This window comes from Adiantum capillus-veneris, chromosome 8, assembly GCF_014529385.1.
Source record: "Adiantum capillus-veneris isolate H3 chromosome 8, ASM1452938v2, whole genome shotgun sequence".
Classification (NCBI taxonomy): domain Eukaryota; kingdom Viridiplantae; phylum Streptophyta; class Polypodiopsida; order Polypodiales; family Pteridaceae; genus Adiantum; species Adiantum capillus-veneris.
Genome location: NC_140938.1, coordinates 141,992,568 through 142,005,852, shown reverse-complemented (window position 1 = coordinate 142,005,852; position 13,285 = coordinate 141,992,568). Strand labels below are relative to the sequence as shown.

The following is a 13,285-nucleotide window of genomic DNA, read 5'->3' as shown; positions in this document are numbered from 1 at the left end:
TTTCTTGTATCGTCTCTGGATCTTCCTTTTGTAGCGCTACAATTTATAGTGGGGTGGTCTAGGTATCGTCAAAGGAATCCTCATTTCATCCTCACACTCACTATGCTTCCCACTCGAGTGTTCGTCATCTGCATCTTCTATGAAGAGGCACTCTCGTTGGATCCCTTCGTTTTTTGACTCAGTGTCGTCTATCGTCTCTGGAGCTGAAGAGCAAGGAGTTAAGTCCCTGATAGAGATTTCATCTTGAATTGTTAGGCATTGGACTTGCTTCTCTATCTCATCGACTTCATTGACCATTGTAGTCTCCTCATTGCCTTTGTCTATCGTGTGAAGTGCTTTTAGCATGCGTAGGGGGACTAAGTCCAAACCTTCACTGTCACAAAACTTTGTGGGAGTGGTCTCGTTAGTGCTTACATCAAGTGTAGCTAAGATCTGCATCCATTCCAAAGGCTCAAAGGCTTCTTCTGGAAATGGATCTGCAATATATGCATCATCCACTACACTTCTTTCCAGTTTGCACTCATTTCTATCGAAGCTTCCATTGTCTAAAGCTCCACACATCCATAGTTGAGGTTTTTCGACCAGAAATGCTTGAATTTCGGAATTAGCTGCTGTGGCTGAGTCAAAATCCTCCACAGGTGTTCGCTGCACATCACGATAAGAGTAATCTTCGAGGTTTATCCTGGTGATGTTGTCCATGTGGCGAAGATATAGGTAGTTGTAGCCCCAGTCTTGTATCATCATGAGTTGGCGCATGAAGGGTCTTCCAAGAATAACTTCATAGTTATTCCTGTCACCGAAATCAACTACTACGAACGTATGCTCATATTCTATACCACATGACGTTACGATGATTTTTTCCAATATTCCCAAGGGTCTTTCAACATAACCATCGGCTAATTGTAGCTTCATTCTGGTCTTTCGGAGTGCTGGTTTTCCCCATTTCTCCCAAAGATCTTTTGTGACTATGGCTACACCTGCTCCACTATCCAAAATTGCCATGGTTTTGACGTCATTGAACTCCAGTGGTAGCATCGTGTTGCCTTCCTCACCTTCACAATAATCTCCAACTTTGTTTACTGGTATAGGTTTGACACTAGCTTTTGTCTTTTGATCGTCACCCAACTCTGCTTCAAGCGTCTCTTGCGAATCCTTTAGACCCAATTTCTCTAAGCATGTGCTCACTTCTTTCCACATATGTGGTCGTATCTTGAGCAGCTCTGCCAACGTTAAAGTGCATCTCACTTGCGTGGATAGCAACTCATGAAGCGCGTTAGAGTCTAAGGTTGGCTTGAACGACTTTCTTTGAGACGGAAGGATCATACTGTCAGACTTGGCTTCATATTCACCTTGATAAGCAGGGAGTTCCTTAAGATTTTCATCTATGCTCTCTGTTGATTTTTCTAACCCTATGTCTCCATACATCGACCCAGCATCTAGATCGGGCATCTCGCGTTCTACATCAACTTCCTCTAGAGGAGCTGACTCGAGTGTCATGCTTCCATCTTTGGCGTTTCGGATTAGCTCCCACAATCTATGAGGCCAATCATCTCTGACTTCAGGTGCCATGGGTGGTTCGTTATAGATGGATTTGTCTGTGCTATTTTCCGCCACTCTATGGTCCAACTCTTGTCTTTTGCTCTCTTCTTCAGCTCGCGGTTCTTCAATCTTTACTTGTGGATCATATTTCTCTTCTAGTTCCTTGAAGCTAGCTTCTGGAACATTCACCTCCTCAGGTATATCAGATTTTAGGTCAAATGGAGGTTGTTGACTTATCCTTTCCTCAACTGGAATCGCAGGAGGATTTTCTAATAATGCCTGAGCTGTTTGGATCAATTGTTAGCACATTTCGAACCTCTGTTTCTCCAGCTCCGCATTTGGATAAGTCAGCCATTGATTTGCCTGAGTTTGATACGTTTCTATCCTGGCTTCATAGGCTTTTATTATAGCATCTAAGGGTTCACACACCTTCTCAACCAGGACTGATCCACCTGAACTTAGGCTACTGCTCTTCTTATCTTTCTTTTCTTGGTTGTTTGTGCTGTCTATCTTGTTTGGTTCTGCTTCCCCAAAATCAGATGCTACTCCAAAAAGATGCTGTTGCAATTGCTCTTGAGCTTTTGCAAGCTCAACAGATACAGTCTTGTATTTATGATGATTTCTAGCTCTCTCCTTAGAGCGGATTTTATGTCTTTCTACCTTTCGACTAGGAGCTTGACTAGCTTTCTCTTGGCCTTCATCCTTTTTCTCACCTTCTTTCCCCTTAGCTTGAGCTCGTGTAACTGCCTTGACAGGTACAGTCGCTTCAGTCTCCGATCCACTCGAAGAAGGTATCACTCCAATCTTACTTATGGTCGCTTTTCCTTTATTGTCGGTTTCGTTTGGACAGTCGGTATACAAGTGGGTAATTCCGCATTGATTACACTGAGGTTTGATACTTTGTTCCCCCACTGGACAATTGTTCATCAAATGATCTCCACCACACCGGCAACATGGTCCCAATGGTCTTGGTGGTTGTTGAGGAGGTTGCGGGGTGAAATTTTGCCTTGGAGGATAAGATCTTGGCTTCATTTCTCCCTGCTGATTATCTATGAACATCAAAGTTCCTTGACCCACAGTCACTCCTTCGTTAGACATCATGGAAGTGTTTGGTTGTGGAATGTAACTGGTGGTAGGATTCGACATCCATGGATCATACATCTCCCCCCCTCCTGTACTGAGTTCTACAGTTTGACCACATCCATAGTTCTCGTCCGTGTGGTAGGGCGGTGTAGGCACTAAGGCTCTTTCCTCTATTGGCTGATTTGTATACACGTACTTGTTTGCTGCCTGGGCTTCCCCTGGCAATGGTGGTTGATGTCCAAGGACAGGTTTCGCTCTTTCCAGCCCTGGCTGAACATCCGGATGTCCTGTGGCATATCTAGGTGGTGGTGGCGGTGCCCTATTCATCTGATATGGAGGAATGGCTTGCCCTTGTTGTGGCTGGTACACAGGGTTTGGCTGGTACTGCCTTTCTCTCACATATCCCCTTTGGTGGTAGCATTCTTCCGTCGAATTATTTGTCCACTTTTGTTCTATTTCACACCACTTTTGCTGCCGCAGTCTAGGTTGGTCACGTGGCTGAGGTTGCATCACATGACACTGGGTTGTGGGATGACTCCCTCCACAGATGCTACATAAGCGTAATTGTGGCTGTCTCACATGTTGAGGTTCCAACGCAGCATTGTTGAAACGCTCAAGGAGTTTGTCTATAAGGGCATCGGTTTCTCCAGCGGTTCGCACAGGGGTTGTTGGTCCCGTGTTCACAACACTGGTAGTCACCCTCGAGTCGCTTGACCTCGTATCAGAATCCTTTCGGGATTCTCCATATATATTGCAATTGCCGACCAGGTATACCGCTTCTTTGATAACGTCATCTAATGTTTGGCATCTTTGAATATGCAAATCCTTCTTGAGATTCTCGTCTAGTAACCCTTCTATGAAGAGCAACGCTAGCCTTTCTTGTTGAGGGATCTCCCTGGGAGGACACCTCTACACATATTGCTTCAATCTCAAGGCGTCTTCCTTTACTTTCTCTTTCTCTTGTTGTTTGAAAGAGTATATTTGTGAGACTGTGTCATGCTTTATCCCACGTTTGGTGAATTCTTGGACAAAGTCAGATAAGAGGTCCTCTATGTCAGAGAATGAGCTCTTACTTAATGGCTGGAACCAAGTCATAGCAGTACCATCTAAGGTCAATCCAAAGCCCTCATATTGCGTATGGAAGTCATGTACTTGCTCTGCTCTCAGCACTTGTCTAAAGGCAGAAGCATGGGCATATGGATCTCCAGATATTGTATATTTAGACGGCACACATTTGGCGACTTGATGCGGCCTTAGGGGTCTGAATCCTACAGTTGGTGTCCCAAGTACTTGTATAGTGTCCCCTGTATGTGCAGTAGTGGTTCTCTGTTGTGGCCTAGCTACATTTTGTGTCGTTTGAGTAGCTCTACGTGAGTTTCTGTTTGTCTCATTTTGTCGATGAATTCCTCCGGAGAGTTCTTCATCGCGTGGTGGATTCCTTGTTCCCGCTTGGAACGAATATCCACTCATGTTTGGCACTTGTTGCATGTGGAATCCTGGTTTTTGAATAGGTTCAAAGAAACTAGTCTGACCAGGATTTTGCATAGGTTGCCTCTCTACTTGGATTGGTCTTAGGATGTCATCGTCCATTAAGTTTCTTACTGGGATTGTAGGCGGTGCACTTGCTGCGGGCTTTGCTACTTCAGGGTACAGAATGGGTAACCCTAAGTATGTATACCTACTCATGTTTGCAGCAGAGGTCGGCAAGTACTCCTGACCAAACTTGTCTACGATTAAGAATTTGCTTTCATTCAAGAGGTAGACATACAAAGTCTTATCCGGAGTAGCCTCTTTCTCGTTTACATCCTCATTGACATAGTACGCAGCGGTTTCTTCAGGAAAGGCTTTGTAAATTCCCCATCGAGGATTGTCGGACATAAGCCTTCTAGTGGTGAAAGATCTGAACATGGTTCTATTGTTGTTTTCCTCTAGAGGCGGTTTCTCCTCGACCTCATCATCAGCTTTCGTCTTGGACGCATTTCGTCCCCATTTGTCCGCAACATCAGGGCTTTTGACTATCATGTAGGAAGCACCCTGTTTATCCATATAACCTCCTTTGCCATCATAAGTGGCTAGGACCCTATACTGTAATTCGACTGGATTATCTCCAATCTGAACACAGCTATGGTTCATAGAATCCTTGAAGATTCTGGCATCTTGTCCATTGTTATAGGCATACAGCAAGATTGTTGGAGGTCTCTCATGGTCTTTGGAGGATTCTCCCATAAAGTTAAATCCCTCTTTGAAGTTCACTGATGGTTGTCCCCCTGCCATGGTCTGATAGTATAGATCTTCTGATGATGTGTCAGAGATGTAATCCTCTGGGATTGGGCCTAAGGATACCTGGGTGGCCTGATTGACACTCTCTTCCGTAGAAACTTGACTCACTTGGTCCCTAAGTGGTCTATGTCCTGGGGGTACTACAGCTCCTGACCTCAAAAACATGAAACGTGCTTAACCTTGGATGCACTAACCTGGAAAGTTACCTTACTTCCAGCTGGCTGTGGTCTCAGGCTCCTGGTAAACCATGCAAGAAGTTTACACACTTTTACTATCTATTTGAAGTCTTTCTCAGTATAGAAACTATATATATACATGCATTCAATGTATAGATTAGGTGGCAAGCCAAATATCACAATTTGGGCACTGGAGACAGTAAGAGCGCTTACTATCTAGAGGACAGTATTGCACTTTCTGTGCTCACAGGATGTATTTTGACACTCCTAGCAATAGGAACCTCTTACCCGGGCTTCTACTCACCTTCTAGAGTCTTCACCTGGATTGTGGGCTTGCTGGCTTGAGTTATGGTCACTTTTGCAGATTTTGTTGTGTATACCAAGCACTTGACAAGACCAAAACACATCAAATTTGGATTATAACTACACAAACTTGCTTATTACTGAGCCTATAACATGTGTACATGCTTTCGCTTGGTCAATTGGCCAAATCTGGGTCTGGAGACAGTAAGAGCGCCTACTGTCTGGACTCGCAAATTGTAGCTTTTTTGGTACCTGACACTTGCTATGGTTACTAGAGGTGATTTTAAGTGCTTTTGGACACTAATACCAACTCTGTACACCAAGATGGCTTTTCTAGGTCACTTCAGTCACTTTACAGCACCAAACATACAAACCTTGGGCAAATCCAAAGTAAATTAAACCTTTCACATCCAGAACACTCCACACATGTGTCCTACTTATTCGAACCCTAAAACAACAAAGAAAACACTGAATGGTATCTAAATCCTAAGAACAAGCAGTTTTTAGGTGTTTTTTTTTTTGGGATGTTTTTGTGCTTGACCTAACATGCACTTTTGGCACACACTAAGCCAAACACTCTTAAGCTACTGAATGCTGAAAACACAACTTTTACACTAAACTACAATGATACTCTAAACTAACAATGACAGCGGCAAGAAACTCACCTATCCTAGACTAACAAAGCCAAGGATACCTCAACTTTGGCAAAGTAATGAAAGATTCTTTCCGTACAGCCATAACCCCACACTAAGGTCTCCACTCTAATCTAGGTAGCTCGTCCCCGGTAGCGGCGCTAGTTGTTTTTCGAGTGCCGCTCGTAGCAAGTGAGAACCTACTCAACACATAAAGATGTCAACTAGGGACGTCACTGACCCGATTAGGGCATGCAGGCGTGCCAAGAGGGTGTCAACCTCTTGTCCAATACCTATCGAATGGTCATCTAAGATCTCTAAGTCCTGTGTGTGCGGGAATACCCAAATCTGCCAAGAACCTCCTACGTCACAAAACTAAGCTAAACCTTGGGCTAATGACCTCGGTTTGACACGAAACTCACCATAGGCAATTTCCTACATGTCCCCAAGCTACCTAGACCCTCAAACCTGAATTCTGCACCCTGGAAAAAAACACGCTTACTGTCTAACAGCAAAATGGAAGTTGTCGGAAACAGTCCCAGATGGTCTCTACAGCTCCGTCTAAGGGAGAGCTACCCTACTCTATGGTTGGTTTCATTGAAATCTACCCTAAACTCCCTAAAACTCACCTGTAAGTCCGTAGGTCGATGCTCGTGAAGTAGCGTCTCGTGGCAAATGGTTGGCGTTGAATCGAAGAGCTCGATGAGCTGAACGCGCCTGTGGTCTCGGTTCTGCAATGCGACTCGTGCAGCACAAGATAGGAATCAAAGAAGATGCACACACAAAAATAGATAAGCTGCCCGCATAGAGAGTTTTTCTAACTCATAAAATCCATCCCTCCAAAACCCTTCATTTTGACCTTTATACTTAGGTCTTGTGGGAGGAGGGTTTCCCATAAATACATGGCTCAATAATCAATTGTGTGCTTGAGTTGGGAATCTATACAACTTGGAAGCCCATGGCCCCAGAAGATAAACCCTTTACATTTGAATAGCAAAAATATTACGAGCTCAACTTCAGAGCAGAAAATTAATACAAAAAGACGGCGATTTGACTTGATGTAGTGGTGGCCGCTATCCACCGTTGCTGAGCTGCAATAGCCTATCATCCACAAACGGATGGCCAAAGTGAAATAGCTAACCTAACCATTCTCGATCTACTAAAAGCCTATGTAACGGAAGTAGATCAAAGATCCCAATGGGAGAAGTACTTACCCTTAGTGGAGTATACTTACAATAACACTGTACATACTTCCACGGGAAAAGCACCTTTCGAGGTAATTGAGGGAAGATCAAAAAGTCCCTTGCTACTTAAGGTACATGGGAAGATCTTCGCTGCAGATGAGTATAGCCGAGACCTACAAGAATCTTTTCAAAAGATTAAGGATGCTATCTCTATCTCACAGCAAAGGCAAAAGGCTGCTGCTGACAAGCACAGAAGAGCCCAAACCTTTAAAGAAAATGATTGGGTCTTATTAAAGTTTCCCAAGGCTCAATTAAGGCACACGACGGGCAAGAATCCTACGGGACACCAAAAGTACTATGCTAAACTAGCAAAAAGGTACTATGGTCCCTTCCAGATTCTTAGGCCAATCAATGAGATGGCCTATCAACTCAAGTTGCCCAATCATTTGCTCATACACAATGATTTCCATGTGAGCCTATTAAAGCGTTACAAATGAGAGCCACCTCAAGAACCAACTATTGAAGACCCACCGGAGATCGAGGACCAAGAGGAGGTGTTGTAGCCCGAGTCCATTCTCCCACATGAAGACAAGGTATTAAGAGGCGGTAAGACTATCTTATTAAGTTTAAGAATTATCCTTTTGAAGATGCTAGATGGATGCAAGGCATACAATTAAAGGATAACCTAAACCTTTTCAATGCTTACAATGCTTCCCAAGAGTAAGAAAATGTACAAAATGTAAAAAATGAACAAAGTTTTTGTCTTATAAGACTCTCTTTTTCTTTATTGTGCACAAAAATTAAGTAGTATGCATGCTTAGATCAAGTTTGTGGAGAGGACGTCTCCCAAACACCAAGTAGAGCTTGTCACTCTACTATGGAAGACTGATAGGACTAATGTGCAGACATTCTTGCGGCGACAGCCTCAGGCTCTCAAGCGCCAAATGGACTAGTCATCCATTGTGGAATGATGTCGTAGGGTAACATAGGGATCCTCTACCCGCTCAGAAAAGGACTCATGAATATGCTTTATCTTCTCTACACCATAGTCGAGGACGACTATGATTTCAAGAGAGAGGTAATGTCATAATAATCAATATCTAATTCTCCTAAATTATTTTCTCATGTTAAACTGATCATTTAATATGGGAAAGTGCCAGGGGAGAAAAAGCTAGAATATTGGTTAAGCTAGCAGACCGGCCACAGTAGGGATCCAAAGGAGGGAAAATAGGGATCCAAAGGGGGGGCCATCTGCAAAATAGCCATGTGCAACAATGGGCTAAAAAGACCCTAACGTTCAGCCCATTAGGACTTCCAAAATGCTAAGGTTCCAAAATTCAAAGGTTGTGTCCAAAGGTCAACCTTAAGGGAATTGGATGCTTTGTGTGTGACCAAAAAAGCCTTTGTACATCCCTACATGGGAGGGGGCGAGCCTTTCTTCTAGGGGATGAGAGAGAAAGCCACACACACACATACACACACAAGCTCCCTTTACACAAAGGGAATGAGGGACACATGTCAGCTCCCTAGGCCAGATGCCCACAAGGTGTACCCAATTCCTATTGGATGGCCTTGGAGGTGGACCAATGAGAATTATGCTAGAGTAAATCTAGTTTAATTAATTTAAAAACACTTAATAAAAGAACCAATGAGAATTAAGTCCTCTAGAAGACTATTGGACAGTCTCCGAAGGGGTCCAATGAGCATTCAGCAGCCTAATGGCTTGCCTGATCTATTGGCCAGGAGGCAAAGGGGTCCAATGAGAGTTTAGTTTAATTATTAAATTATCTAAAGCTCTCACAAAAGGGGAAAGGGGGACACATGTCAAAAGGCTATCACTTATGCTGCTTAATAATCATTGGCTTGACTTAGGGAGGGCCAATGGGGAGATAGCAAGAGCAAATAGCAAGAGGGCTCGCCCAAGAGAGAGAGGGGGCTGATTTTTGCAAGGCATTATCACACACACACTCACACAATCTCATGTGTGAAGAAAGAGAAGACTATCTCTTCCCAAGCTTTAATGGAGAGCTCATCACCTACTCCAAGCTTGTGAGATAGAAGCCTACATCGACACACTCTTGGCATGTGGATGCAAATCCAACCAATAGCCAAGATTCAATGCATGCTCATCTCCTCTACCAAGCTAATTACTAAGCTAAGCTATGATAATATGAGTGATTATGTGAGGAGATGTACATCTTTCTCGTAAGATACTCCTTCTTCCTCTCAATCTACTCTCATACCCTGCTAGCTCTCACCATCTTCGAAGGTGTGTGAGGTCTTGGGTCTGAGACCGGGGATAATTAAAGTTGTGTTTGCTAAGTGTTTTGCTTGGTGCATGAAGCTTTCATCTTCATTGCACTAGCTAGTCTTGAAGGAACACAAAGAATTGTATTGTACAATGTCTCTCTTGAAGGGAGAAACCATAATACAAAGACTTTTGGAGGGGGGACCGGCTCCATGAAAATCCGGTCCTCAACTGTTGTCAATTTCTTAATTTCTCTCTCTTTTGAAAGTATTTTTGATGCTATCTAAGTAGATGTTATGCTTTTTGTTGCTCTCTCCACCCAAGCACTTTTGTAATTCTCATTATGAATCTATTCTTATGAAATGCCCACTATGTTCATGCTAATTTCCGCTACACACAAGTTATTAGGCCATTAAAAGTTACATTAGGTTTCGTACGAATCTGGCATGATTAGGTGAGTTACCTTCCATATGTGTGTATGTGGATATGTGGTGTTGTTGAGAGCAGTGAGGTTCTTGATTGTGGTATAGTTGGCCTTCCAGAGTGTTGTATGTGTAGGATGGTCTCAGCCTGACAAACTAAAGAGATTTCCTTCGTGTGCCTATCGTGTCATTTGTGTCCTCGATTGACATTATGTTGATCTAGGTACTGTTTGCATGCACTTCATGGGTGTGTGAGTCGCTCCTGCAACATTGGCGTCGTTGCCGGGGACACAAGGACCTAAGTAGGTTTCCTACTAACACTTGTGTGATGGTTGCTTGATTTAGTTTTGGCTAAAGAAAGCGTTTTTCTTAAGTGGATCCGGAAGAGGATATTCCACGATCAAGTGGATAGCCAGGAAGCGTGTGTCTTGCCGAGGGTGTGCGACTAGATAGGTTTAGTTAGGATCTGTGGATTAGAGTAGTTGTTGGTGGTCGAGTGATTTGTGAGGTGATAAAAGCATTTACTAGTCCGTGTGTGGCAGTGAAGCTTTTTTCTACTCATAGATGCAAAACCCCATATGATTTGTAGGAGTAGCTTTAGGTAAGTGATCCGATTTTGATCTAGAGCTATTCAACACTGAATTATTTGTTAAAGTGCTTGATTACATTTGAAATCACGGAAAAGTGTGCTTTTGAGGGTAAAAATGCATTAAACAAGCTTTTGTGGATATTTTTGTATGTCTGACTGATGTTGTGCATATAGAAGAGCATTTGCAAGGGTTCTGTGAAGAAAACCTACAATTCTGTAAAGATAGACATCCTACGCGTAGGATGTCTCAAGGGGGTTCTGGAGACCAAATTTGAAAATTATGACTGCACCAGTGTGTTCAGAAGGGGGGGTTTACCCTAAGTATACATTGAAACTAGAGTTTTGACCAACTCTTGACACCCAAAAGACCAAAGACGGAGTGTGAAAAACGCGAAAACAAGAAACTTAAGATTCTGAGTACAATTTTGCATAAAAACTGGTAGGAATGCTTGAAAAGTAGTGCTCAAGACTTGGGGATGCCTGTGGATGAATTCTGCCAAAAATTTCATCAGTAGACATCCTACGCATAGGATGTCTAGAGAGTGATTCTGGAAGCAAAAATCAAGTTTTGACATCATACCCATATTCTGCATGTTGTGTTGGACACACACACCAAAGCTCATGTCATTTGGACATATAGACTAAGAGTTAAGGGGATGTTACTCTTTCAAAGAAATATTTTCCCAAAAGTGGTGATTCTGAGCAATTTTGACATCCAAAATTTGTTGTGATCACATATTCTTGTTATATGCATCAAGAAGCACCTTGGGTAGAAACAGAAGTCCATTCTGAGAAAAAAGACATCCTACACGTAGGATGTCTACAGGGTGATCTGGTGGAAATTTTGAAATTTTGAGTTGACCAGTGTGTTCAGAAGGTAGGTTTTACCCTATTTTCACCTGGAAAGGGGAACTTGACCATATCTTGACAGGATAAGACCAAAAGATGAGAATTGCCAGACATCCTACCCAAATTGTGTCCAAGACCTAATTTTGAGACCAAACCATAGGATGACTCCAAAGGCATGTTCTAAATGTTGTATTGAGTGCATGTGATAAATTTCATCTCATTTGGGTCAGTGAAAGGAAGATTGAACAGACTTTAGCATTTTTGACTGAAAAAGGCAAGAATAGCTAGTTTTGGGGTCTTTTGACATCCAAACTCAAATCTAAGCATACCAGTGGGTTGCTGAAGACTAGGGGAATCTTTGGTCCAAGTTTGGGTTCATTCTGAGCAAAAATACATCCTACGCGTAGGATGTGTACTGCATAATTCTGAAACCAAAATTCTATTGTGACCATACCATGCTATCACATAGCCTTAGATAAGCCTCCTAGGCAAATTTGGTCCAATTTGGAGTTGATTTGACTTAGGAATTCATCAGAACAGACATCAAGCTTTTGGAACATATTCTTGATCATTTGACCAACCTATAGGTGTCAGAATCAAAAATTTAAAATAGCTATGAGCTTAGCACATCAAGGGGAAGCTACAGTGCAAGTTTGAGCTAAAACAGAGCAAAAAGACATCCTACGCGTAGGATGTCTCCAGGGTCATAAAGTGGTCAAAATTCTACTTTGGCCATATAGGGAGGTTCTAAGTTTCTCAAGGATTCCAGAACTTTTTTCAAAAGTGAATTTGGACTTTGTTTGGCCTATTTACCAAGCAAAGACAAGAATTGTCATACATCCTACTCTTGGAGTGCACTAGAAGCTTATGCAGCCCAAATCTTGACCTATTGGCATCCAAATTCAATTTTGAGCATACCATTGGGTTGCTAAGCACTAGGAGAATCTTGGGATCAAGTTTGGATAAAATATGAGCAGTTAGACATCCTACGCGTAGGATGTCTCCAGCTTGATTTAGGACTCCAAACCAACCTGTGAGCACACCACTGTGATCAACACATCAAGGAGAAGCTGGGGTGAAAATTTCAAGTCATTCTGAGCAAAAAGACATCCTACGCGTAGGATGTCTCAAGGCCATTTTTAGGCTCAAATGAAATTATGAGCATACCATTGTGTTGCTGCACTTAAGGGGAAGTCTCTAGACCAAATTTTGTTAAATTATGAGCATATAGACATCCTACGTGTAAGATGTCTCTAGGCCAGTTTTAGGGTCCAACTGTACTTTTGACCATACAAGAGTGTTCACAGTGTCACAGAGATCCCAAATCTTCTTTTATAATTGAATTTGGACTCATTTTGACCAGTTTAAACTGCATTTCACTATTTTGGCCATAACTTTCACAAACGGTATCGGATCGGAAAAGTTTTTATATCAAAACATAGCCTGAGAGCGGCTCTATCGATCTTAGAGAAAAACTTGAACTAAATGTATGCCTAGGGAAACCATTTAGTTCAACTTTGAAAAAAAAACGTCGTTTGAGGCCTCAAAATACATCCGCAAGTTAGGGGTGTCTAAAAGCGACAATTTGCGACAATTGTGACGAAACGGTTGCGGTTTTGGACATAGTTTCGACTTTTCCCTAATTAAAGAACTTGAACATAGTGGACTAAGTCTACTTGAACCAAGCAAAATCTCTTAAGCCCAGAAATCATGTCTACCCTAGATTCAAATGCAGCTTACACAAGCTTGGAGATCCCGACGATAGAGGAATATCCTCCCACAATGGTTCTTCCAAACTTGCAATTGATAAAGATCCATCTTGTTGAGAGAGTTTGGATGATTGGTCATGAGAGTGAAGGACTATATAGATACATTGATGACAATGAGGTCAATCTTTATAGGTGCTCAGATCCATACCTAGAAGAGATAACGGATTACAAGCTCTTATATGTCTACACATACGGAGTCGACTGTCAATGG

The 13,285-nt window shown here is 42.5% G+C and overlaps 1 pseudogene; it reads right to left on the bottom strand.

Moving 5' to 3' along the window:
* Window positions 1–3,962: 3,962 nt before the first annotated feature.
* On the bottom strand, window positions 3,963–4,530 carry LOC147453080 (uncharacterized; annotated as a pseudogene).
* Window positions 4,531–13,285: the final 8,755 nt, after the last annotated feature.